Source organism: Pteropus alecto, unplaced genomic scaffold (genome assembly GCF_000325575.1).
Source record: "Pteropus alecto unplaced genomic scaffold, ASM32557v1 scaffold113, whole genome shotgun sequence".
Lineage (NCBI taxonomy): Eukaryota > Metazoa > Chordata > Mammalia > Chiroptera > Pteropodidae > Pteropus > Pteropus alecto.
The window spans coordinates 4,580,914-4,586,528 of record NW_006433949.1 but is presented as its reverse complement, the minus strand read 5'-3'; the positions used below and the strand labels follow the sequence as shown (position 1 = coordinate 4,586,528).

Here is a 5,615-nt window from a genome sequence, read left to right as displayed (position 1 = left end):
ATTTATAATAGAATTCATAAAAGTCACAAGGTAAAATGTTGATCCAATAATGTTAATTAAAAGCGTTTTAAACAGCATAAAGAATAGTTTGCATTAAATATATTCATAAATTTGTAAAAACACATGAAAGAGATGAAGACAGTGCAAGTAATAGTTGTTAAATAAGAATGGTGAGATTCTCTGTGGCATTTTCTTCTATTTTTCATCCTTCTGTGCTTTTATACTATTAAAAATTACTTTTAGATACTACCTTAAAAAAAGATGGGTGGGGAGATCTCTGAACTGACTGCGATTAAAGATCCTACCACCCAACATAATGGAAGTTCAAAATAAAAATTAAATTGTAGAAGAGGGAAAGTTACTCTTATTCCTGGGTTAGTGGACCAAGAGTTTACACCAGTGAGATTTCCTAGTTGTAAGCAGCAGAAACCAACTCTGGCCCCTTTAAGCATTCGGAGGATGGTGGGGAGCTCACAGAAACACCACAAAGGCTGGAGAAGCAGGCCTGGCAAGTGGACAGGCGAAAGGTAGGCTGGCCAGCAGCCACAACCACTGACCAATTGAGGTGACGAGAGCAGTTCAGAGAGGACAGGACTGTAAGAGCCACTGAACCAAGGGTACTACAGTTCAGATCCCAGCCCCTGCTGGCCCTGAGCACTATGCATTGCCACTGGCACCATCACTGGCTTTTAGAAACGCACTGCTGCTCCTACTATCTCCATAATATATCCTCCACTGCCCCTACTTCTGCACACCACCACTTCCATTCCAGTCTCGCACATGTGCGTCTGACTGGCCAAGTCTAGGTCACATGACCACAGCTGAACCAAAGGACAATGGGAAGGCAATTACTTCATCTTTGGAGTCCCTATAGTGAGAGGAGGGCCCTGAATACCCTCAAGACTCATACAATGGGAAATTTCCAAAGACAGGATAGAAAATCTAACACTGAGTACCAAAAAATGGCAAATGTCACTGCACAGTTGTTCCTGCCACAACAATTGGGCCAGGCACTGTATAAGAGAAAACGGGACCAAGATTTGGCCTTTGCCTTCAAGGAGCAACTTTGAGAGTGAATATTATATCTTACTCTTCTTTGTTACCCCATGGTGCTTGGCAGAGAATAAACACTCAATGAATGTTTGCTAAATAAATAAAAATAAGTGAATGATCACCATGGACAAGTGAAATGACTCTTTTGTAGGCAGGGGACTAGACAAAATAACTCTCCAGGACCTTCTAGCAAGAGAATTCTTGGAATTTATGATTTTGCATGAGAATGGCTGAGGCTCACAGTGCTATTCCAGAGACTGTCCATGAATCAGAAGCTAGAATAAAGCTGCACATCAACACATCAGCGCTAACCCTTACCAAAATCCAAACGTCAACTTTTGAAAATGGATCCCCCTAGAAAAGCGATTTAAATCAGGTCTAAATCCAAATAAACAATTGAACAAGAATGAAATTTGTTCTGGGTCCCTGCTTAAAGCTGAATTTTCTTATCTTTTAAGCAAAAAGCCCAATGTCATTAGTTTTTGTCGTACACCGGCCCATGGTCCCACACTGGGCTATGTCACAGCGCACATCAGCAATAATTTTATAAATGTGTTCTCCCCAGCTGCCTACCTCTGAGCTTGAATCGATTTCCAGTCACAGCTTGCACATTTCACGCCAAAAGGCTGCAGAGGGGGGACCAGGGGTTACTGTGAAATCACTTGTTCTGCAGATCTTTAAACATAGGGGTAAGAATCATCTCTCCTTTCAATGCTTTTGGTCTCAGTTTAGCTAGAAGTAAAGTTACCAGATTCTGTACAGCCTCTGGACTTTTCATTAATTCATTCATTCAATGAACTTACACTGACTGTTTGCTATGGGCCAAGAACAGTGCTAGATGTTGGGGATATAGCAGTGACCAGAAAAGATATGGTCCTTGAATTCATGGCACTTAAATTCTGAGACCTATAAATAAATATGCAATTACAAAGTAAAATAGGCATTAGAAAGGGGAAAACCAGAATGCTATATGTAAGAATAATAGTATATCTCATTTGGATGGGATGGAGTAGAGTAAGAGAACGCTTTCCTGAGGAAGTGACATTTAGGCTGCAACCTAAACATTAAAAAAATAGTTATAGGCTGAATTGTGTATGTTCCCCTAAAATTCATATGTTGAAGCTCTAATCCCCAGGACCTCAAAGTGTGACCCTATTTAGAGACAGGGTCTTTAAAGAAGGAATTAGGTTAAAATGAGGTCATGTGGGTGGACCATAATGCAATATGACTAGTGCCCTTCTAAGAGGAAATTTAGACAAAGACAACACAGGAAAGACCATGTGAAGACATGTGAGGGAGAGAGGATGGCCATTTATAAGCCCTGGAGGCCTCAGAAGAAACCCATCTGCTACCACTCAGACTTCTAGCCTCTAGAACTGTAAAAAATGAATTTCTGTTGTTTAAGCCACTTGGTCTGTGGTATTTTGTGATAGCAGCCCTAATAAATTAATACAAGAGTTCGCCAGGTAAAGGATTGAGGTAGGGAAGAGAGAGGTCCAGACATAGAGAAGAACAAGAAAGGGTGAGAAAAGAGCTTTATCTCATCAGAGTTGAAAACCCAATAAACTTTCGTGTTTGGAGCTAAGTAAAGAAGAGGAAGAATGGGACCACTGGGGAGAGGGGCAAAAGCCAGAACATATAGGACCTGACAAGACATGTTAAAGATCTTGACATTTTCTCCTGAATTATAAAAGTCATTGAATAATTTTGAAGGGGGAAGACCAGGAGGGGCAGCAATAGAGGTAGAAAATGAGAAACAGACGCACACTAAGGAGGTAGAACTGACAGTCTGAAGGAAAAGGAGATGTGGCAAGAATTATACATTGGCTTCTGGCTTGAGTATCTAGGAGGATGTAATAAAACACATTTTCCTATATGTAGAGGAATTTGGGAAGCCATCTTCTGGCTGAGGCATCAGACGAGAGATTTAACCTCTTCAGGCAAAGGTCAAGGTGCTCAGCCTTCTTATCTGCCCCTTCTATCACTCACCCCCAAGCATTCCATGTCCAGACATACCAAATTTCTCAGAGCCCATCCTTGCTCCCCACTCCCATTGAACATGCATATTCTGCCTCCCTAGAAACCCCTGCCTGTCATTTCATACCCTCTGCAGATGTCACCTCTTCCAAACCTTCCCTGACTTTCCTGTTTCCACCCTGACCCCACTTCTCCCTCTAGAAGCTGTGCTTCACTGCTCCCCAGTCTCTACCAAGCTTGAAGACAGAGCCTGTCTACCTTCCCAGCTTCCACATCTCCTCCTCCCTGACTCCACTGCTGCCTGGCTTTGGCCCCTTCACCCCACTAGAGCTGGTGCAACCGAAGTACTAATCACATATATCATGTTATTCTCTCATATAGCACCCTGTTCTTTTTTTTTTTTCCCCAATCCCTATCCCAATTTGTAATTATATATTCGTTTATGGGTTTCCTTCTGAAATTTAACTGCCATGAATTCTAGGCTAAATCCATGTTGCTAAATCCAATGGGCACTTTTGACTTTTATCTTTCTTGACCTCTCCACAGAATTTGATAATACATATACAGCACTCCTTTCTCTATCTTGTTTTTTTAAGATTTTACTTGGAAATTTTTCTATAGAAAACTAGTTATAAGAATAATACAGTCTATGGCCAAGCCACCCTGAACAAGCCCGATCCCATCTGATCTTGGAAGCTAAGCAGAGTCGGGCCTGGTTAGTACTTGGATGGGAGACCACTTGGGAAGATCAGGTGCTGTAGGCATAAAATATAAAAAAAATAAGGGATTGTAAGCTGACAAGGTCTTTGCAATCTATGAGGTCAACCAAGGGTTGCCTCACCTAAAAAATAATTAATTAATAATAATAATAATAATAATAATAATAATACAGTGAATACTTCACCCAGATTCACCAATTAACTTTTTTTTTTGCCTTCTGTGTTCATCCTTTTTTTTACCCCTGGACCATGAGAGGGTAAGTTGCAGAAAGCACAATCCTTTATTCCTAAATACTTTAGCATGTTTTCTATGAACAAAAATCTTTCTATTACATCATCACAGCACAATTATTAAATTCCAGGAAAATCACATTGATGCAATACTACTGTCTTAGTCTGCTTGGGTTGCTGTCACAGAATACCACAGACTGGATGACTGGTGAACACAAATTTACTCCTCACAGTTCTGGAGGCTGAGAAGTCAAAGATCAAGACACAGGCAGATTTAGTGTCTGGTGACCGTCTTCTTGCCTTGTCCCCACATGACAGAAGAGGGAAGGGAACTCCCTGGGGTCTCCTTCATAAGGGCACTAATCCCATTTGTGAGGGCTCCACCTTCATTACTCACCCACCTCCCACAGGCCCCACCTCCACAGTCCATCACATCGGGTATTCGGATTTAACATGTGAATTTTGAGGGGATACAAATATCCAGTCTATAGCAACTCTTACCTAATAGATAGCCACCTAAAAATTTTATAAATTATTGCTATAATGTCTTTTATAGCAATTTTTCCTGATCTAAGGTCAAATCTAGAACCACACATTGCATTTATCTGTCATGTCTCTTTAGACTCCTTTTAGCTGACAAAGTTCCTCAGTCTTTCTTCATCTTCCAAGATGTAAATATTTTTTAAAAGTACAGCCAAGTTGTTTTGTAGAATGTTTTGTGTCTGATGTCTTCTCATGATTAGAGTCTAGATATGTATATTTTGGTAGGAATATTACAGCAGAGATAATGTGTCACGTGATACTGGCTTATCCCACCATCAGTGATGAGCCGCTCCTTCCCTGAAGCTCTCTCTTCCCTGGGCTCCTACGGCTTTCCTCCTTCCCCTGCAGGTGCTTCTTTGTCTTTTTCAAGGACTCCTCTTCCTCTGCCAATTCTAGGATGTTCACGCTTTAAACCCTCCTAGGCAGCTTCATGCTAGTCTGTATCCTGAATCTAATCTTCTGTAACTTGTCACCACCTTTGCACTGAAAGCTCTCACACTCTCAGCTCTCCTCACCTTGGATCTCTCCTAAACTCCAGACCCACACCTGCCAACTACACAGCTACATCAGGATGTCACCACAAAGCCCAAGACCGAATACATTGTCTTCCTCTGCCCCACGCCTATTTTTCTTCCTCCTGTGATGAATGGCAACACCCAGAGGCCAAGCCACTCATTCACTGAGGCACTCAGAACTTTTCAAATTTAACTATTCAGTCTTCCTTCCTGGATTCTCAATTTCCTTAAATCAAAATTATATCTGTCTTGTTTACAACTGTGTCCCTAAAAATGTCTGACACTTGAAAATGGTAGCTATTTCTAATCAGACTCTCAATTTCTTCACTTCTAAGGTAGAAATAATAATGGATAGCTCACAGGCCTTGGGTGAAAAGCAAATGAGATTATCTATGAGCAAGTCTTTTATAAACTTAACACTGTTTCCCCTGGCCACTCAAAAAGTCCACCGTTCAGCAGCAGCAGTATCACCTAGGAGCTGGTTATAAATGTGGGTCTCGGGCTCCACCCTAGGCTCTACCTACCTCCTGAGTCAGAATCTGCATTTTAATGAGATTCTGATTTCCAGGGAATACAC

At 41.4% G+C, this 5,615-nt stretch overlaps 1 non-coding gene across 1 annotated transcript; it reads left to right on the top strand.

Moving 5' to 3' along the window:
- The first annotated feature begins 3,675 nt into the window (after positions 1–3,675).
- LOC112477273 lies at positions 3,676–3,794 on the top strand. The gene has a single exon (XR_003045382.1). It is a non-coding gene; the product is annotated as a 5S ribosomal RNA (ribosomal RNA).
- Positions 3,795–5,615: the final 1,821 nt, after the last annotated feature.